General features: G+C 41.2%; 1 pseudogene; it reads right to left on the bottom strand.

Annotated features, from left to right (window-relative positions):
- Positions 1–22,836, bottom strand: part of LOC100670047 (zinc finger protein 343-like) — a 54,602-nt pseudogene that overhangs the window by 6,657 nt on the left and 25,109 nt on the right.

The following is a 22,836-nucleotide window of genomic DNA, read 5'->3' as shown; positions in this document are numbered from 1 at the left end:
TTTCCTGGAGCAAGAGGCAGCATAACTTATCACTAAAGCACCTCACATTCTCCCTGCCCACATAATGCTTCCCTCTTCCTCCCTGAAAAAAGCTGTTCTCTGACGTATAATGAGGTGTGCCTTTTCCCCAAATTCTTGCCCATTCTTCCTGCTCACATTGAGCTTCTGTGTCCTCTACTGGGTGAAATGGAATGATTTAAAGTTAAAGCACTGACCCCACTAACTGCAAACAAACCTTCTAATCCGAGTGTGTCTTCTGATGTCTGAGGAGGTCTGACTTCTGGCTAAAGCCTCAGCCACACTCACTGCAGACATGGGGCTTCTCTCCTGAGTGAGCCTGCTGATGTCTAATGAGGCTTTGCTTACAGCTAAAACCTCGCTCATACTCCTTGCACACATGTGGCTTCTCCCCTAAGTGTGTCCCCTGGTGGAGGTGGCATGACTTCTGGCTAAAGCCTCGCCCACACTCCAGGGACATGTAAGGTTGCTCACCTGAGTGTGTCCTCTGGTGTCTGATGAGATTTGATTTTCGGTTAAAGCCTCGGCCACATTCCTTGCACACATATGGCTTCTCCCCTGAGTGTGTCCTCTCGTGTAAAAGGAGGTGTGATTTCTGGTAAAAGCCTCGCCCGCACTCCTTGCACACATACGGCTTCTCTCCTGAGTGTGTCCTCTGGTGTATAAGGAGGTTTGATTTCTGGTTATAGCCCCGGCCACACTCACTACAAACATGTGGCTTCTCCCCTGAGTGTGTCCTTTGACATCTGATGAACTCTGACTTCTGGCTAAAGCCTCGCCTACACTCACTGCACATACATGGCTTCTCCCGCAAGTGTGTCCTCTGGTGTATGAGGAGGTGTGATTTCCGGAAAAAGCCTCTGCCACACTCACTGCAAACATAAGGCTTCTGCCCTGAGTGTGTCCTCTGATGTCTGATGAGGTCTGACTTCTGGCTAAAGGTTCGGCCACACTCACTGCACATATACGGTTTCTCCCCTGAGTGTGTCCTCTGGTGTATAAGGAGGTATGATTTCTGGGTAAAGCCTCGGCCACACTCACTGCAAACATAAGGCTTCTCCCCTAAGTGTATCCTCTGGTGTGTGGTGAGATTTGACTTGTGGCTAAAGCCTCGCCCACACTCATTGCACACATAAGGCCTCTCTCCTGTGTGTGTCCTTTGATGTCTGATGATGTCTGACTTGTGCCTAAAACCTCGCCCACACTCATTGCACACATATGGCTTCTCTCCAGAGTGTGTCCTCTGGTGCATAAGGAGGACTGATTGCTGGGTAAAGCCTCGGCCACATTCACTGCAAACATAAGGCTTCTCACCTGAGTGTGTCCTCTGGTGTGTGGTGAGATTTGACCTGTGACTAAAGTCTCGGCCACACTCACTACAAACATAGGGCTTCTCCTGTAAGAGGGACTTCTGGTTGGTGATGAATTTCAATTTCAGGCCACAGACTGGTTCATCCTCTCTATAGGTGACTGCTCCAAATCCTGAGCTTTCTAATTCCTTCAACCCGTCATCTGTTTCCACGGAGTTTACCCTCTGGGCTGAGTTGGGCTCTGTTCCTACCACTGTGTTGCCTTTTCTAGGGCTTGCTGACTGTCCTTGGGGTGGGCTGGAGGATGCCCTTGAAGTCTCTCTCTTCAGTGTCCTCCCACACAAGAATCTGGAGACTTCATCTCTCTCTTGACCTTCTGTGTTTTCACTCCAGCACCTTTGATCAGAATCCTGCGGCTCTGGCTGCTTCTGATGCCCTGGGCTTGAAGCCCCTGGATGGAAGTGATTTTCTGCACATAAACCTGGGAAGATCTGAAGCACACGTCGGCTGAGGAACTGCTGACAGGAGACAGCCAGAAGGCAGGAGGAGCAGGGGTAGTTTTTTGGCTTCGGTTCTGCCGAAGAGATAAAGTGTTCCGTTAGAGTAGCCAATCAGTGGGCTGTGCTGCATTCTCTCATGACAGACAGTATCTCATTGCCAGAGTCCCTGGGTGGCACAAACACTAATCACTCAACTATGAGCTGAAAGGGTAGCAGCTGGGAAAACAGGCCTATTTGCATCTGAAAGGTCGCAGCCTTGAAAACCCTACGGAGCAGGTCTACTCTGCACACATGGTGTCACCATGAGTCGGCACTGACTTTACAGCAGCTAATAGCATTCTTATTGCCACACTTGTAACTCATAATACATACAACACAATTTGTTTCCAATAACTCATTTATATTCCATTTTTACAAATTATACTTTCTATTGCAATCCACAAAGGGCCCTAGTGGCTCAGTGGTAAAAGCACTCGGCTGCCACCCAAAAGGCTGGTGGTTTGAATCTACCTGCCACTCCACAGGAGAAAGATGTGGCATTCTGCTTCCATAAAGATTTACAGCCTTGAAGACTCTACGGGGCAGGCAGTTCTGCTCCGTCTTAGAGGGTTGCTATGAGTCAGACAGACTTGTCAGCAGTGGGTTTAGCTATTGCAACCCAGTTACTTCACATCAAAAACCTCTTCAACACGTCAGCCAGACTAGGACCTTCTCAAGTAAGCATCAGACACTATTCTGTCTTGTAAACAGCTTCTATTACAGTTAGACTTTTTCTTCTACTAAAACCCTCTAAGCCGAAGACACACTGATACATACCGCCTATAACACTTTGCTATTACTTGGTGTGACCTTTAAGGTTGTGTGTCAGCTTGGCTGGGCCATGATTCTCAGTGGTTTGGCAGTTGTGATGTAGTCTGGCAGTTGTATAGCGATGTAGTCACGTTTATGATGAGATCTGATGTAATGTGATCACCTCCATGAAAGGATCTGCTGTGAGCTGCCAATCAGCCGAAGTGGAGTTTTCATGGGGGTGTGGCCTGCATCTAATATATGTGAAATTTCTGGCAAGGCTCACTAGCTTTTTTGTCTGCTCCAGATCCTGCATTCAGCTCATCAGCATCTGACCTCCAGTTCTTGAGACTTAGGCAAGCAGCTTGCTGTCTTACTTGATGACCTTTGCCTCTTTAGCCTCAGCAGACATAAGCCAGCAGCCTGCCATCTAACCTGTGGATCTTGGGTTCATCAGCCCCTCCAGCTACGTGAATCAGGAGAAGCCTCCAGCCTGATGCCTGACACCTGACCCACAGACTTGGGTCTTGCTGGTCTGTATGACTGTGTGAGTCATTTCCTTGCAATCTCTCTCTCTCTATATATACACACTTCACTGGTTTTGAGTCTCTAGAAAATCTAGCTATCACGGATTGAATTGTGTCCCTAAAAGCATCTGTCAACGTAGCTGGGCCACGAGTCCCAGTATTGTGTGATTGTCCACCATTCTGTCATCTGATGTGATTTTCCTACGTGTTGTAAATCCTATCTCTATGATGTTGATGAGACGTATTAGCGGCAGTTACGTTGTTGGGATCTACAAGATTAGATCTTGTCTTAAGCCAGTCTCTTTCGAAATATAAAAGAGACGCAAGCAGACAGGCATGGGACCTCATACCACCAAGAAACAAAAGCCAGGAGAAGTGTGTCCTTTGGTCCCCAGGTCCCTGCGCTGAGAAATTCCTCAACCAGGGAAGGCTGATTAAGGACCTTCCCCCAGAGCTGACAGAGACAGAAAGCCTTCCCCTGGAGCTGGCACCCTCAATTCAGATTTCTAGCCTCCTAGGCTGTGAGAGAATAAATTTCTCTGTGTTAAAGCCATCCCCTTGTGGTATTGCTGTTATGGCAGTACTAGATGACTAAAACAACAGCCTAAGACACTTGGCAATAACAGTTTCTATGACCTATGTGGAAATCTCCTTCATGACTTTTCCTATTATAAAAAAGGAGTGATAGATATAAAAAGTCACTCAGTCTGGCGGGCTTCCATGGGTAAGAGACAGTGTATGTGTGAAAATGGCATAGTAGTAGCATCCGAACCTGCTCAACTTCGGGGGGATAATGACCAGCATCAGCCCAAGGCTGATTCCCTTGAAGTGGAGATCCGACAGACCTCCACTCCCCCAACCTGTTTACCAACTCTGACACAGCTGTCCTCCCCACAGTACTCTCTGCTTCTCTTCAGGGTTCAATCAACCTTTGCAATGGCCACACAGAACCCACAGACCATACTCACAGTTTAGTAGTTTATTAAGGATCAGGGTACAACTCATGATCAGGACCAACAGGCTACAACTCAGGATCAGCATCAGGAGGCAAGTAGGCAAAGTCTCCCTTCAGTGCAGGGCAGCTCTCTCAGTTCATTTGACACGCAGGCCTCCTCTAAGCCCCCTGAGGACAGGACTCCTCTAAGCTCCAAGGATAGGCTCCTCTTGGGCCCCTCAGAAAAAGATCCTCTTGGGCCTGCTGTCTGTGGTCACTGGCTCTGGTGCTGGGCCCCTCCTGGACCTGTCACTGCTGGCTCTGCCACTACGACCCTTTGTGGCATCATGCTGTCTTCAGTGTTACAGCCCTTGACCTGTGTTACAGATCTTTTAGGAGGTTCCTTGACTCCTTTCTCTGCTTCTCTCTTCTTTTTGTTTCTGCTTCTTCCTGCTGCTTCTCTTCCTGCTTTTTTCTGCCTGAAAAAAACCTCTGAGGAGTTGACTGCGTATATACACAAACTCCTCATTAATTTCAAGGCGTGGCCCTCCCACCAAGGCCACAAACTGACAGATACTCTCTTGGTAGGCCACAGATGCTTCATTCGTATCGTTTACTGACTAATCCCTGCAAGGTGCGTACCAATCACAGAGCAGGCTGCAGCTCATGACAAAATGAAGTTTCAAAATCAAACACATTATTAGGCCAATTCACTAGTCAAGAAAACAAACTTCCAAGTCAAGGAAACAAATCCCATTAGGTGTCTGGTTATACAGAGTCTCAGCAGCTACTCTTTTTTTGTCTTTGTTGTAAATATACCTGTCATATAATTTTTGCCAGTTCGACTGTTTACAGGTATACAACTTATTGACAACAAATACAATAATTGACTATGCAACCCTACCTTTTCTCAATGCGATTTTTCTATCCCATTAATCCCTTTTCCCTCTCCTTCCCGCCCCTAGTAACCACTAATCAACTTTGGCCTCTATACATTTGCCTTTACTTTTTATATAAGTGACGTCATACAGTATTTGTCTTTTTGTGATTGACTTATTTCACTCAGCATAATGTCTTCAGTTCCACCGATACTGTAGCATGCATCAAGACTTCACTTCCCCTACTGGCTGAATAGTATTCTACTGTACGTATGTACCACATTTTGTTTACCCACTCATCTGTTGATGGGCATATGGGTTACTTCCAACATTTCATGTAAGAACAGTGCTGCGATGAACATTGGTATACAAGTCTATGAGTCTCTGCTTTCAAGTCATTTGGGTATGTACCTAGGAGTAAAACTGCTGGGTCATATGGTAGCTTTATTTTCAGTTCATTAAGGAACTACCACATTTTTTCCACAATAGCTGCACCATTTTGCAGTCCTACTAGAAACGGATAAGGACTCCAATTTCCCCAAATCCTCACTAACATTTGTTATTTTCTGTTTTATCTTATTCATTCTAATGGGAGTAAAACAGTACCTCATTGTGGATTCGGTTTCCATTTCCCTGATGGCTAATGACTCTGAGCATTTGTTCATGTTTCGTGGCCATATGAATGTTCTCCTCTTTGGATAAATGTCTATTCCACTGGCATAGTGCGTTTACATAAACACCTCACGGGGAGGGCGCAGTTGGCATAAAAACACAGAACCCACCCATTATTTGCATAGAAAGAAGGTCTATTAATTAATCCACTGTTAAAAGCTAGGAATGACAGCATTGCCCATGCTTGTCCTTCAAAGAATTTTACTGTTTCAGTTTGCCCATTTAGATCCTCAGTCCATTTTAAATTTGTTTTTGTGTATGGTGCGAGGCATGGATGCTATTTCATCTTTCTGCATGTGGAAACTCAATTCTCTCAACATCATTTTTTTCCCCCATTGAATGGACTTTGCACCCTTGTCAAACGTCAGCTCACTATAAACGTATGGGTTTATTTCTGGACCCTCAATTCTATTCCATTGGTCTATGTGTCTATTTTTATACCAGCATGAGGCTATTTTGATTACTGTAGCAGTACAGAACATTCTGAAATCAGGAAGTGTGAGTCCCCCTATTTTATTCTTCTCTTTCAACATTGCTTTAGCTATTTGGGGACCTCTTGCCATTGAATAGAGTTGATGGTTGGTTTCTCCATTTCTGAAAAGAAGGCTGTTAGAATTTTGATTGGGATTGCATTGAATTTATAGATTGCTTTGGGTAGTACTGACATCTTAACGATATTAAGTCTTCCAATAAATGGACATGGAACATCTTTCCATTTACTTAAGTCTTCTTTAACTTCTTTCAGCACTGTTCTGTAATTTTTTTTGTGTAAGTCCTTCATGTCCTCGGTTAAATTTATTCCTAGGTGTATTATTCTCTTAGATGTCACTGAAAATGGAACTGTGTCCCCAAATTCCCTTTCAGATTTCTCACTGCTAGTGTATAGAAACCCAAATGATTGTTGACCTGTACCTTGCAACTCTGTTAAACTCATTAGCTCTAGAAGTTACATGTGTAATTTTCTTATTTCCCGTTTTTTTTTAAACAATTTTTACACTTTGCTTTTTCATAATATATACTGGAATTCACGCCATACAGCTCAGAAAGATCTTTATTCTTTTTTATAGCTTTGCAGAATAAAAACTCATTGGCTGTTCCATCATATCTTCAACCAATTTACTATATATGGGCATTAGGTTACTTCCAACATTTTATGTACAAATAATGCTGCAATGAATAACCTGGTATAAATGTATTTTCAAAGTGTTGAATGTGAATCTTCAGGGTAAAGCCCTATAAGAAGTAGGATTGCTGGATCCAAGTATATGCACATTTCCATCTGTTAGATATTGCCAAGCTTCCCTCCACAATGGTAGCACCATTTTGCATTGCCAAACGAAAACCTTGACAACAGTTTTTTGTCACCTTCTGAAATATTGTCAGTGTAAGAGGTGTTGTTGTTGTTCGGTGCTATTCAGTTGGTTCCAACTCATAGTGACCCTATGTACAGCAGAATGAAACACTGCCTGGTCCTGCGCTATCCTCACTATTGTTGTTATGCTTAAGCTCATTGTTGCAGCCACTGTGTCCTCATTTCAGGTCGTGCTACATCAGCAAATGAAGGCCTCAAAAGCTTGACTCCATCCATGTTGTTAAGGTCAACTCTACTTTGAGGAGGCAGCTCTTCCCCAGTCATCTTTTGAGTGCCTTCCAACCTGAGGGGCTCATATTCCAGCACTATATCAAACAATGTTCCGCTGCTATTCATAACATTTTCACTGGCTAAATCTTTTCAGAATGAGACTGCCAGGTCCTTCTTCCTAATCTGTCTTAGTCTGAAAGCTCAGCTGAAATCTATCTGCCACGGGTGACCCTGCTGGTATTTGAATACCAGTGGCATTACTTCCAGCATCACAGCAACACACTATCCCACAGTACGAGAAACTGACAGACAAGTGGGGGAACATAAAAGGTGAGAATGCTATGTATCTAAGTGTAATTTTAATTTGCATTTATCTCATTAGATGTAAAGTTAAACATCTTTTTATACACTTAAGAGCCAATGTTGTATCATACTTTGTCAATTGTTCATGTATTTTGCCTATTTTTTTCTATTTGATATTTGTTTTTATTTTTCCCTCAAATTTTAAAATTCATTCTACATTAGGAAATAACTCTTCATATCTGGATATATGTGGCAAATATTTCCTCAAGTGTGTCATTTGTCTTTGCTTCCAGTGTCAAATTTATGAATCTTTTCTTTTATGCATCTGGATTTTCAGCCAGATTTAGAAATGCTTTTTCTATGCCCAGGTTATAGAGGAATTTGCCACGGTATATCTGTGGATTAATTTTTTTACATTTAGATCTTAGATCATTCGGAACTTATCTTGTGTATGGTATGAAGTATGGTCCAATATTATATTTTCCTAAATGGATATCTATTTGCCCAGCATCATTTATTAAAACATCCACCTTCACAATATGCTGAAAGTACATATGTACTTGTCCTGATTTCCTTACTTCCTCTTCGGTTCCACTACTTTTGTAAACCATTAAATTACTGGAGTTGTGTATTACAAAACTACCCAGCCTAAACTGACTGAAGTATCTCTTCTATGAAGTCTTGAAAGATTATTTCTGCAAAAATTGGACCATTTATTAACACTGCACTTGAAGATATCATAACATGAATATGTAAAGAAAAAGAGATTGGTTTAGGAGAAAAACAGTCTGATTTCAAATTCTGGTACGTTTGAGAATAAACTTTGGATGTTTTATAGACAAGCAGAAATACAGGTGAGACAGTGACAGAGAGAACATAGGTTCATCATAATATGCGATGGTCAAAATCATTAAAGTTCACAAGTTGTTTAAGGATATGAATACAGACACAGAGAAAGAGTATATGGCACTAAGTTCCATGCACCACTATAGTCTAAAGAAAATATGAAGTTATAAGAGAAAAACCCCAAACAGATAAGAGACTAGGGACCTTAGACACTGGTATCGAGCAAGACAAAGGAAAACATTTCAAGAAATGCAACTGGATCCAGGATTTCAATATCAAGATTTCTTTTTTTTAAACTTTTTTACTGTATTTCAGATGAAGGTTTACAGAATAAACTAGCTTCTCATTAAACAGTCAGTACACACATTGTTTTTATTTTTATTGTGCTTTAAGTGAAAAGTTTAAAAATCAAGTCAGACCCTTATACAAAAATTTATAAACACCTTGCTATACTCTTAATTGCTCTGCCCCTAATGAGACAGCACACTCCTTCCCTCCACTTTCTCTTTTGGTGTCCATTCAGCCAGCTTCTGACCCCCTCTACCCTCTCATCTCCCCTTCAGACAGGAGACGCCAACAGTCTCATGTGCCTACTTGATCCAAGAACTCTTTCTTCACCAGTATCACTGTTTAACCCATAGTCTAGTCCAATCCCTGTCTGAAGAGTTGGCTTTGGGTATGGTTCCTGTCTTGGGCTAACAGAAGGTCTGGGGACCATAACCTCTGGAATCATTCTAGTCTCAGTCAGACCATTAAGTCTGGTGTTTTTACAAGAATTTGTGGTCTGCATCCCACTGCTCTCCTGCTCCCTCAGGGGTTCTCTGTTGTGTTCCCTGTCAGGACAGTGATCACTTGTAGCCAGGCATCATCTACTTCTTCTGGTCTCAGGCTGATACAGTCTCTGGTTTATGTGGCCCTTTCTGCCTCTTGGGGTCATAGTTACCTTGTGACTACACATATTGTTTTATGACATCGGTTAACAACCCCACAACATGCCAATACTCTCCCTTCTCAACCCTGGGTTCCCTATTACCAGCTTTCCTTTCCTCTCCTACCTCCTGGTCCCTGCCCCAGGGCTGGTGTGCCCCTTTAGTCTCGTTTTGTTTTATGGGCCTCTCCAATCGTTGACTGAAGGGTGAACCTCAGGAGTGACTTCATTACTAAGCTGAAAGGGTGTCTAGGGGCCATACTCTCAGTGTTTCTCCTGTCTCTGTCAGACCAGCAAGTCTGGTGAGTTAGAATTTTGTTCTACATGTTTCTCCAGCTCTGTCCAGGACCCTCTATTGTGATCCTTGTCAGAGCAGTCAGTGGTGGTAGCTGGGCACCATCTAGTTGTTCTGAACTCAGTCTGGTAGAGGCCATGGTAGATGTGGTCCATTATCAAGATTAATTTGAACCAGGTAATTTTAATATTTTCCTCTGAACCACTTAGATGTATTAACATAGGGAAAAAGAATACTATGACCAGAAAAAAAAAAACAAAAAAAAAAAAACACCAAATCTAATTCGATTGAATAGCTATAGCCAAATCAAAACACACAAACCTAGACTGAAATGGATAAATCTATACAGGTAGCCCTTGACTTACAAAAGGGTTCTGTCCTAAGTTGGTTCTGATGTAAGTTAAATATTTTATTTTTTAGTTTCCATTATTATTGCCTTTTATTATCAGCATCTTTATAAATCCAAACTTTGTCCCTGGGGGTTGGTATGAAAATGAAAATATCAGCAAATTACATGCTGCAACACTGTATGTACTGTAGTACATATTACTAATGATGTACAAAAACAAGCCAACGTTCGTAAATGCAGTTTTGCATACTCCAATACGTCGTAAGTCAGGGACTACCTGTATTGAGTTTGATGGAACCAGCTCATGATAGGGCTAGCTCGAACCAGACCAGATAAAATCTGATAAAAACATGTCAAAGAGGAGGCAGGGCCAAGATGGTGGAGTAGTCAGACACTTCCGGTGAACCCTCTTACAACAAAGACCCGAAAAAACAAATGAAACGATCACATTTATGACAAGCTACAAGCTCTGAACATCAAAGGCAAAGTGAAAAAACAGACTCAGTGGCAGAAGCAGGAAGAGATGGTTCAGAAGCAGAGAGGAGTTGCTGGACTTGAATCACTGGGATCCCTCAGGCACCATTCCTGGGAGCAGCTGTGTTGGGCTGGCACTAGCATTCGGCTGCAGTTTCCTCAGGGAGAAACAGCCAGCTGCACAGCCTACTCACACTTCCAGAACCAGAGAAGAATGGTGCTCTAGCAAAACCTAAGTATTTTTGTGTATATTTTATCACACCCCTAGCCCCCATGCCACCTTCAGTGGCTGTCCATTTCCCTGGGCCTGAGATAGGTCCTGTTGCGCACCCTGAGCCTGAGATAGGTCCTGTTGCGCACCCTGAGCCATTCTCGCAGCCTTGGAGAAGGTATAAATTCACAATTGGGGAAAAGATAATCTGCCAGCTCCACTAACCTGAGGAGGTCAGGATAGAAGCAGCTCCTGTCCAGGCATAAAAGGTCTGTGGACTTTGAATACCTTTCCCCCCCTGCGTGTACCTGTGTGGACCTATTTCAGGAGAACAGGCCCTTGTTAGCAGACTTCAACTGTTTCAGCTGCGTGGTGGAGAGGCATGTGTTTGATGTTTGACACCGCTTTGCCTATTAAACAGGGTCCTCACCTACCCACATCAGGGGCCTAAGGACTGGTGGCTCCACTCAGATCACCCAGCCACCCGCAACAGTGGTCTAACGATAAATGGTATCTCCTAGTCCTTACAACCAAAAGCATTGGGTGCCCGAGGTTCGTCTGCAAAACCCACCCACCTGTGCGCTCGAGGGAACAGGGACACATTTTCCTCACAGACACTTGGGGGACAGTTGTCAGCCCCCTGCCTTATTCAGAGCATGACCCCTCCTGAAACCAGATACCTGTACCTACACCAATCACCCCTGCCCCTCTAAGACTGTAGGACAGAGCCTGTACCACATACATGATGACCAACTACCTGGACACCTAAGCTGAATCCATACAAGAAAAGTGAATGGACTCCTAGACTGACATACCTGGAAACAGCTCTAGCCATCTGGTGATAGGACGCTAGAGCTTCAAAGGCGAAAATAATCAAATTAGCATACTCAAGCAACCTATCTGGACATACCAAGCAAGAAACGAGAATACACTAAGCAAATATAAAATAAACTAATACAATAACTTATACATGACTTGGAGACAAGAGTCAATATCAAATCATGTAAAGCAGACCATGATTGCTTCAACAAGCTCTCAAAACACAGAATCAAGGGATCTTCTGGATGAAGGTGCCTTCCTGGAACACCAGATGCAGAATACAAAAGGTTAATATACAGAACTCTTCAATACATCAGGAAGGAGATCAGGAAGATCAGGCAATACGCAGAACAAGCCAAGGAACACACAGATAAAGCAGCTGAAGAAATTAAAAAGGTTATTCAAGAACATAATGAAAAATTTAATAAGCTGCAAGAATCCATAGAGAGACAGCAATCAGAAATTCAGAAGATTAACAATAAAATTACAGAATTAGATTAACTCAATAGAAAGTCAGAGGAGCATAACTGAGCAAGTGGAAGGCAGAACTGGTGAGACAGAAGATAAAATACTTGGCACCAATATATTTGAAGAAAACCCAGATAAAAGAATTTAACAAAATGAGGAAAACCCTAAGAATCATGTGAGACTCTATCAAGAGAAATAACCTATGAGTGATTGGAGTACCAGAACAGAGAGGAATAACAGAAAATACATAGAGAATTGTTGAAGATTTGTTGGCAGAAAACTTCTGTTATCGTGAAAGATGAGAAGACATCTATCCACAATGCTCATCAAACTGCATATAAGGTAGATCTTAAACGAAAGTCACCAAGACATATTATAATCAAACTTTCCAAAACCAAGGAAACCCTGGTAGCGTAGTGGTTAAGTGTTACGGCTGCTAAACAAAGGGCTGGCAGTACGAATCCACCAGGCACTCCTTGGAAACTCTATGGGGCAGTTCTACTCTGTCCTGTTGGGTTGCTATGAGTCAGAATTGACTCAACGGAACTGGGTTTGGTTTTCCAAAACCAAAGATAAAGAGAGAATTTTAAGAGCAGCTACGGATAAAAGAAGTCACTTACAAAGGCGAATCAATAAGAATAAGCTCGGATTACTCATGCAGGCAAGAAGGCAGTGGCATGACTTATATAAAGCACTGCAGAAAAAAAACTACCAGCCAAGAATCATATATCCAGCAAAACTGTCTCTCAAATATGATGGCAAAATTAGGACATTTCCAGATAAACAGAAGTTTAGGGAATTTGTGAAAACCAAACCAAAACTACAAGAAATACTAAAGGGAGTTCTCTGGTTAGAAAATCAATAATATCAGATATCAACCCAAGACTAGAACACCAGATGGAGCAATCAGATGTCAACCCAGAAAGGGAAATCACAAAAATAAATCAAAATAAAAAAATGCTCAAAACATTTGGCAAACAGCGATGTCATTAGGTAAAAGAAGACAACGTTAAAACAATAAAGAGGAACTAAGAAATGTAATCATAGATTTTTAATATGGAGAGGAAGATAAGGTGATATAAAGAAATAAAAGTTTAGGTTTAATCTTAAAAACAGTGGTAAATATTAAGGTAACCACAAAGGAAACTAACAAGCCTACTCATCAAAATAAAACACAAGAAAAAAAATAGAGGCTCAGGGGAAACAAAATCAACAACAACGAATAGGAAGAAAAGACAATATATAGACTACTCAGCACAAAAAATTAAGTGGGAAGAGGAAACTGTCAACAACACACAAAAAAAGACATCAAAATGATAGCGCTAAACTCATACCTATCCATAATTACAGTGAATGTAAATGGGGTAAGTGCACCAATAAACAGACAAAGAATGGCAGAATAGACAAAAAAAACACGATCTGTCTATGTGCTGCCTACAAGGGACACAACTTAGACTCAGAGACACAAACAAACTAAAACTCAAAGGATGGAAAAAAAATGTATCAAGCAAACAACAATCAAAAAAGAGCACGAGTGGCAATATTAATTTCTGACAAAATAGACTTTAAAGCTAAATCCACCACAAAGGATAAGGAAGGACACTATACTATGATTAAAGGGACAATATATCAGGAGGATATAATCATATGAAATATTTATGCACCCAATGACAGGGCTGCAAGATACATAAAACAAACTCTAACAGCACTGAAAAATGAGATAGACAGCACCACAATCATGGTAGGAGACTTCAACACGACTTTCCGTGAAGGACAGAACATCCAGAAAAGAAGCTCAATAAAGACACGGACGATCTAACTGTCACAATCAACGAACTTGACTTCATAGACATATACAGAACACTCCACCCAACGGCAGCCAAGTATACTTTCTTTTCTAGTGCACATGGAACATTCTCTAGAGTAGACCACGTATCAGGTCATAAAGCAAGCTTTAGCAAAATCCAAGACATTGAAATACTACAAAGCATCTTCTCTGATCATAAGGCCATAAAAGTAGAAATTAATAACTGAAAAAGCAGGGAAAAGAAATCAAACACTTGGAAACTGAACAATACCCTGCTCAAAAAAGAATGGGTTACAGAAGACATCAAGGATGGAATAAAGCAATTCATAGAATTCAATGAGAAAGAAAACATTTCCTATAAGAACCTTTGGGACACAGCGAAAGCAGTGCTCAGAGGTCAATTTATATCAATAAACGCACACATCCAAAAAGAAGGGCCAAAATCAAAGAATTATCCCTACAACTTGAACAAACAGAACCAGAGCAACGAAAGAAACCCTAAGGCACCAGAAGAAGGCCAATAATAAAAATTAGACCTGAATTAATTAAACGAAATAGATAACAGAAAAACAACTGAGAGGGTTAACAAGACCAAAAGCTGGTTCTTTGAAAAAATTAACAAAATTGAGAAACCATTGGCAAACTGACAATAGAAAAACGGGAGGAAACAAATAACCCAGACAAGAAATGAGATGGGCAATATTACAACAGACCCAGCTGAAGTTAAAAGAGTCATGCCAGATTACTATGAAAAACTGTTCTCTAAGAAATCTGAAAACCTAGAAGAAATGGATGAATTCCTAGAAACACACTACCTACCTAAACTAACATAAACAGGCGTAAAAAACTAAATAGACCCATAACAAAAGAAGAGATTGAAAGGGTAATTAAAAAACTCCCAACAAAAAAAGCCCTGGCCCGGATGGCTTCCCTCAGAGTTCTACCAAACTTTCAGAGAAGAGTTAACACCACTACTACTAAAGGTATTTCAGAGCACAGAAAAGGACGCAATACTCCCAGACTCATTCTATAAAGCCAGCATACCCCTAATATCAAAGCCAGATAAAGACACCACGAAAAAAGAAAATTATAGCCCTGTATCCCTTATATCAATCCATGCAGAAAAGGCATTTGACAAAGTTCAACACCCATTCATGATAAAAACTCTCAGCAAAATAGGAACAGAAGGAAAATTCCTCAACATAATGGGCATTTATTGATATAAAGACAACATCAGGGGGGCGGAGCCAAGATGGCGGACTAGGCAGACGTTACCTCGGATCCCTCTTACAACAAAGACACGGAAAAACAAGTGAATCGATCACATACATAAAAATCTACGAACCCTGAACAACAAACACGGATTTAGAGACGGAGAACGAACTAATACGGGGAAGCAGCGATAGTTTCCAGAGCCTGGAGCCAGCGTACCAGTCAGGTACGGCACAAGCACAGGGACCTGCTCCACCCCCCTGAACTAACCCCGGGAGGGGGACCAGCCGGTTCCACGGGCGGCGTGGGACGCAGCCGGTAGGAGAAGTCCCCGGGAGGCAGTGACTGATCTTGGAGCAGAAAGAGCAGCATCCGAGCCGGGGAACCGTCCCGCAGGGATTTGGACTGCTCGCAGGTACGCCATAAACACGGAGAGTTGCTCCACCCCCTGAACTAACCCCGGGAAGGGGACCAGCCGGGTCGCGCGGGCGGCGTGGGACGCAGCCGGTAGGAGAAGTCCCCGGGAGGCAGCGACTGGTATTGGAGTGGGGAGAACAGCGTTCCAGCCGGGACACTTGGTCGCGGCACAAGCACGGGGAGCTACTCCACCCATCTGAACTAACCCCGGGAGGGGGCCTACCTGGTTCACGGGGGCGGCACGGCCACGCGGCTGGAGGGACGAGAAGTCCCCGGGAAGCAGCGACTGATTTTGGAGTTGAGAGTGCACCGTCCCAGTAGGGGAGCCTTGACGCTGGGCGTGGGGCTGGAAGCGGAGGATCTGACCGTGACTCCAGCAGGCCAGACCCCCTGGGGGCAATCTCCACACAGCCAGCACACATAGGCGACGCGCCCGCGGGAATCTCAGATATAACAGTCATTCCAAGCAAGACAAGCAACTCTGGCTATATTCTGAGGTGCTACTCTCCTATCTCTCTGTTCCCTCCCCCACCCTCCCCAGGCGGCTTCATTAACATCTGAATAGCCTGAGCCAGAGGGAGAACTCTGATAGGGATCTGACTGCATTTTTTTTTTTAGCGGATTTTCTGGAAAAACTAGTTTCCCAGTGATGGCTCGGAGACAACAATCCATATCAAACCACTTAAAGAAGCAGACCGTGACAGCTTCTCCAACCCCCCAAACAAAAGAATCAAAATCTTTCCCAAATGAAGATACAATTTTGGAATTATCAGATACAGAATATAAAAAACTAATTTACAGAATGCTTAATGATATCACAAATGAAATTAGGATATCTGCAGAAAAAGCCAAGGAACACACTGATAAAACTGTTGAAGAACTCAAAAAGATTATTCAAGAACATAGTGGAAAAATTAATAAGTTGCAAGAATCCATAGAGAGACAACATGTAGAAATCCAAAAGATTAACAATAAAATAACAGAATTAGACAACACACTAGGAAGTCAGAGGAGCAGACTCGAGCAATTAGAATGCAGACTGGGACATCTGGAGGACCAGGGAATCAACACCAACATAGCTGAAAAAAAATCAGATAAAAGAATTAAAAAAAATGAAGAAACCCTAAGAATTATGTGGGACTCTATCAAGAAGGATAACCTGCGGGTGATTGGAGTCCCAGAACAGGGAGGGGGGACAGAAAACACAGAGAAAATAGTTGAAGAACTTCTGACAGAAAACTTCCCTGACATCATGAAAGACGAAAGGATATCTATCCAAGATGCTCATCGAACCCCATTTAAGATTGATACAAAAAGAAAAACACCAAGACATATTATCATCAAACTCACCAAAACCAAAGATAAACAGAAAATTTTAAAAGCAGCCAGGGAGAAAAGAAAGGTTTCCTTCAAGGGAGAATCAATAAGAATATGTTCTGACTACTCAGCAGAAACCATGCAGGCAAGAAGGGAATGGGACGACATATACAGAACACTGAAGGAGAAAAACTGCCAACCAAGGATCATATATCCAGCAAAACTCTCTCTGAAATATGAAGGCGAAATTAAGATATTTACAGACAAACACAAGTTTAGAGAATTTGCAAAAACCAAACCAAAGCTACAAGAAATACTAAAGGATATTGTTTGGTCACAGAACCAATAATATCAGATATCAGCACAACACAAGGTCACAAAACAGAACGTCCTGATATCAACTCAAATAGGGAAATCACAAAAACAAACAAATTAAGATTAATTAAAAAAAAAAAATACACATAACAGGGAATTATGGAAGTCAATAGGTAAAAGATCACAATAATCAAAAAGAGGGACTAAATACAGGAGGCATTGAACTGCCATATGGAGAGTGATACAAGGCGATATAGAACAATACAAGTTAGGTTTTTACTTAGAAAAATAGGGGTATATAATGAGGTAACCACAAAAAGGCATAACAACTCTATAACTCAAGACAAAAACCAAGAAAAACGTAACGACTCAACTAACATAAAGTCAAACACTATGAAAATGAGGATCTCACAATTTACTAAGAAAAACGCCTCAGCACAAAAAAGTGTGTGGAAAAATGAAATTGTCAACAACACACATAAAAAGGCATCAAAATGACAGCACTAAAAACTTATTTATCTATAATTACCCTGAATGTAAATGGACTAAATGCACCAATAAAGAGACAGAGAGTCACAGACTGGATAAAGAAACACGATCCATCTATATGCTGCCTACAAGAGACACACCTTAGACTTAGAGACACAAACAAACTAAAACTCAAAGGATGGAAAAAAGTATATCAAGCAAACAATAAGCAAAAAAGAAGAGGAGTAGCAATATTAATTTCTGACAAAATAGACTTTAGACTTAAATCCACCACAAAGGATAAAGAAGGACACTATATAATGATAAAAGGGACAATTGAACAGGAAGACATAACCATATTAAATATTTACGCACCCAATGACAGGGCTGCAAGATACATAAATCAAATTTTAACAGAACTGAAAAGCGAGATAGATACCTCCACAATTATAGTAGGAGACTTCAACACACCACTTTCGGAGAAGGACAGGACATCCAGTAAGAAGCTAAACAGAGACACGGAAGATCTAATTACAACAATCAACCAACTTGACCTCATTGACTTATACAGAACTCTCCACCCAACTGCTGCAAAATATACTTTTTTTTCCAGCGCACATGGAACATTCTCTAGAATAGACCACATATTAGGTCATAAAACAAACCTTTGCAGAGTCCAAAACATTGAAATATTACAAAGCATCTTCTCAGACCACAAGGCAATAAAACTAGAGATCAATAACAGAAAAACGAGGGAAAAGAAATCAAATACTTGGAAAATGAACAATACCCTCCTGAAAAAAGACTGGGTTATAGAAGACATCAAGGAGGGAATAAGGAAATTCATAGAAAGCAACGAGAATGAAAATACTTCCTATCAAAACCTCTGGGACACAGCAAAAGCAGTGCTCAGAGGCCAATTTATATCAATAAATGCACACATACAAAAAGAAGAAAGAGCCAAAATCAGAGAACTGTCCCTACAACTTGAACAAATAGAAAGTGAGCAACAAAAGAATCCATCAGGCTCCAGAAGAAAACAAATAATAAAAATTAGAGCTGAACTAAATGAATTAGAGAACAGAAAAACAATCGAAAGAATTAACAAAGCCAAAAGCTGGTTCTTTGAAAAAATTAACAAAATTGATAAACCATTGGCTAGACTGACTAAAGAAATACAGGAAAGGAAACAAATAACCCGAATAAGAAATGAGAAGGACCACATCACAACAGAACCAAATGAAATTAAAAGAATCATTTCAGATTATTATGAAAAATTGTACTCTAACAAATTTGAAAACCTAGAAGAAATGGATGAATTCCTGGAAAAACACTACCTACCTAAACTAACACATTCAGAAGTAGAACAACTAAATAGACCCATAACAAAAAAAGAGATTGAAACGGTAATCAAAAAACTCCCAACAAAAAAAAGTCCTGGCCCGGACGGCTTCACTGCAGAGTTCTACCAAATTTTCAGAGAAGAGTTAACACCACTACTACTAAAGGTATTCCAAAGCATAGAAAATGACGGAATACTACCCAACTCATTCTATGAAGCCACCATCTCCCTGATACCAAAACCAGGTAAAGACATTACAAAAAAAGAAAATTATAGACCTATATCCCTCATGAACATTGATGCAAAAATCCTCAACAAAATTCGAGCCAATAGAATCCAACGACACATCAAAAAAATAATTCACCCTGATCAAGTGGGATTTATACCAGGTATGCAAGGCTGGTTTAATATCAGAAAAACCATTAATGTAATCCATCACATAAATAAAACAAAAGAGAAAAACCACATGATCTTATCAATTGATGCAGAAAAGGCATTTGACAAAGTCCAACACCCATTCATGATAAAAACTCTTACCAAAATAGGAATTGAAGGAAAATTCCTCAACATAATAAAGGGCATCTATGCAAAGCCAACAGCCAATATCACTCTAAATGGAGAGAACCTGAAAGCATTTCCCTTGAGAACGGGAACCAGACAAGGATGCCCTTTATCACCACTCTTATTCAACATCGTGTTGGAAGTCTTAGCCAGGGCAATCAGGCTAGACAAAGAAATAAAAGGTATCCGGATTGGCAAGGAAGAAGTAAAGTTATCACTATTTGCAGATGACATGATTATATACACAGAAAACCCTAAGGAATCCTCCAGAAAACTACTGAAACTAATAGAAGAGTTTGGCAGAGTCTCAGGTTATAAAATAAACATACAAAAATCACTTGGATTCCTCTACATCAACAAAAAGAACACCGAAGAGGAAATCACCAAATCAATACCATTCACAGTAGCCCCCAAGAAGATAAGATACTTAGGAATAAATCTTACCAAGGATGTAAAAGACCTATACAAAGAAAACTACAAAGCTCTACTACAAGAAATTCAAAAGGACATACTTAAGTGGAAAAACATACCATGCTCATGGATAGGAAGACTTAACATAGTAAAAATGTCTATTCTACCAAAAGCCATCTATACATTTAACGCACTTCCAATCCAAATTCCAATGTCATATTTTAAGGGGATAGAGAAACAAATCACCAATTTCATATGGAAGGGAAAGAAGCCCCGGATAAGCAAAGCACTACTGAAAAAGAAGAAGAAAGTGGGAGGCCTCACCTTACCTGACTTCAGAAACTATTATACAGCCACAGTAGTCAAAACAGCCTGGTATTGGTACAACAACAGACACATAGACCAATGGAACAGAATTGAGAACCCAGACATAGATCCATCCACGTATGAGCAGCTGATATTTGACAAAGGACCAGTGTCAATTAACTGGGGAAAAGACAGCCTTTTTAACAAATGGTGCTGGCATAACTGGATATCCATTTGCAAAAAAATGAAACAGGACCCATACCTCACACCATGCACAAAAACTAACTCCAAGTGGATCAAAGACCTAAACATAAAGACTAAAACGATAAAGATCATGGAAGAAAAAATTGGGACAACCCTAGGAGCCCTAATACAAGGTATAAACAGAATACAAAACATTACCAAAAATGATGAAGAGAAACCCGATAACTGGGAGCTCCTAAAAATCAAACACCTATGCTCATCTAAAGACTTCACCAAAAGAGTAAAAAGACCACCTACAGATTGGGAAAGAATTTTCAGCTATGACATCTCCGACCAGCGCCTGATCTCTAAAATCTACATGATTCTGTCAAAACTCAACCACAAAAAGACAAACAACCCAATCAAGAAGTGGGCAAAGGATATGAACACACATTTCTCTAAAGAAGATATTCAGGCAGCCAACAGATACATGAGAAAATGCTCTCGATCATTAGCCATTAGAGAAATGCAAATTAAAACTACGATGAGATTCCATCTCACACCAGCAAGGCTGGCATTAATCCAAAAAACACAAAATAATAAATGTTGGAGAGGCTGTGGAGAGATTGGAACTCTCATACACTGCTGGTGGGAATGTAAAATGGTACAACCACTTTGGAAATCTATCTGGCGTTATCTTAAACAGTTAGAAATAGAACTACCATACAACCCAGAAATCCCACTCCTAGGAATATACCCTAGAGATACAAGAGCCTTCATACAAACAGATATATGCACACCCATGTTTATTGCAGCTCTGTTTACAATAGCAAAAAGTTGGAAGCAACCAAGGTGTCCATCAACGGATGAATGGTTAAATAAATTGTGGTATATTCACACAATGGAATACTACGCATCGATAAAGAACAGTGACGAGTCTCTGAAACATTTCATAACATGGAGGAACCTGGAAGGCATTATGCTGAGCGAAATGAGTCAGAGGCAAAAGGACAAATATTGTATAAGACCACTATTATAAGATCTTGAGAAACAGTAAACCTGAGAAGAACACATACTTTTCTGGTTACGAGGGGGGGAGGGAGGGAGGGTGGGAGAGGGTTTTTTTTATTGATTAATCAGTAGATAAGAACTGCTTTAGGTGAAGGGAAAGACAACACTCAATACATGGAAGGTCAGCTCAATTGGACTGGACCAAAAGCAAAGAAGTTTCCGGGATAAAATGAATGCTTCAAAGGTCAGCGGAGCAAGCGCGGGGGTCTGGGGAGCATGGTTTGTGGGGACTTCTAAGTCAATTGGCAAAATAATTCTATTATGAAATCATTCTGCATCCCACTTTGAAATGTGGCGTCTGGGGTCTTAAATGCTAACAAGCAGCCATCTAAGATGCAGCAATTGGTCTCAACCCACCTGGAGCAAAGAAAAATGAAGAACACCAAGCCCACATGACAACTAAGAGCCCAAGAGACAGAAAGGGCCACATGAACCAGAGACCTACATCATCCTGAGACCAGAAGAACTAGTTGGTGCCCGGCCACAATTGATGACTGCCCTGACAGGGAGCTCAGCAGAGGACCCCTGAGGGAGCAGGAGATCAGTGGGATGCAGACCCCAAATTCTCATAAGAAGACCAAACTTAATGGTCTGACTGAGACTGGAGGAATCCCGGCGGCCATGCTCCCCAGACCTTCAGTTGACACAGGACAGGAACCATCCCCGAAGACAACTCATCAGAAATGAAAGGGACTGGTCAGCGGGTGGGAGAGAGATGCTGATGAAGAGTGAGCTAATTATATCAGGTGGACACTTGAGATTGTGTTGGCAACTCTTGTCTGGAGAGGGGATGGGAGGATAGAGAGAGAGGGAAGCCGGCAAAATTGTCAAGAAAGGAGAGACTGAAAGGGCTGACTCAAGACGGGGAGAGTAAGTGGGAGTAGGGAGTGAGATGTATGTAAACTTATATGTGACAGACTGATTGGATTTGTAAACGTTCACTTGAAGCTTAATAAAAGTTATTATAAAAAAAAAAAAAAAAAGACAACATCATCCTAAATGGAGAGTCTAAAATGCATTCAACTTGAGATCAGGAACCAGACAAGGATCCCCTTTATCACCATTCTTATTCAACATTGTGCTGGAGGTCTTAGCCAGAGCAATTAGACTAGACAAAGAAATAAAGGGCATCCAGACTGGCAAGGAAGAAGTAAAAGTATCTTTATTTGCAGATGACATGATCTTATACACAGAAAACCCTAAAGAATCCTCAAGAAAACTACTGAAACTAACAGAAGAGTTCAGCACAGTATCAGGGTACAAGATAAACATACAAAACTCAGCTGGACTCCTCTACACCAACAAAAAGTACATTGAAGAGGAAATCACCAAATCAATACCATTTACAGTAGCCCCCAAGAAGATAAAATACTTAGGAATGAATCTTACCAGAGATGTAAAAGACCTATACAAAGAAAACTACAAGAATACTACTGCAAGAAACCAAAAGAGACCTACATAAGTGGAAAAACATACCTTGCTCATGGATATGAACACTTAACATTGTAAAAATGTCTATTCTA

The sequence above is a fragment of the Loxodonta africana genome, chromosome 24 (assembly GCF_030014295.1).
Source record: "Loxodonta africana isolate mLoxAfr1 chromosome 24, mLoxAfr1.hap2, whole genome shotgun sequence".
In the NCBI taxonomy this organism is placed as follows: domain Eukaryota; kingdom Metazoa; phylum Chordata; class Mammalia; order Proboscidea; family Elephantidae; genus Loxodonta; species Loxodonta africana.
The sequence above is the reverse complement of the archived record's forward strand: the minus strand, read 5'-3'. Positions and strand labels throughout refer to the sequence as shown.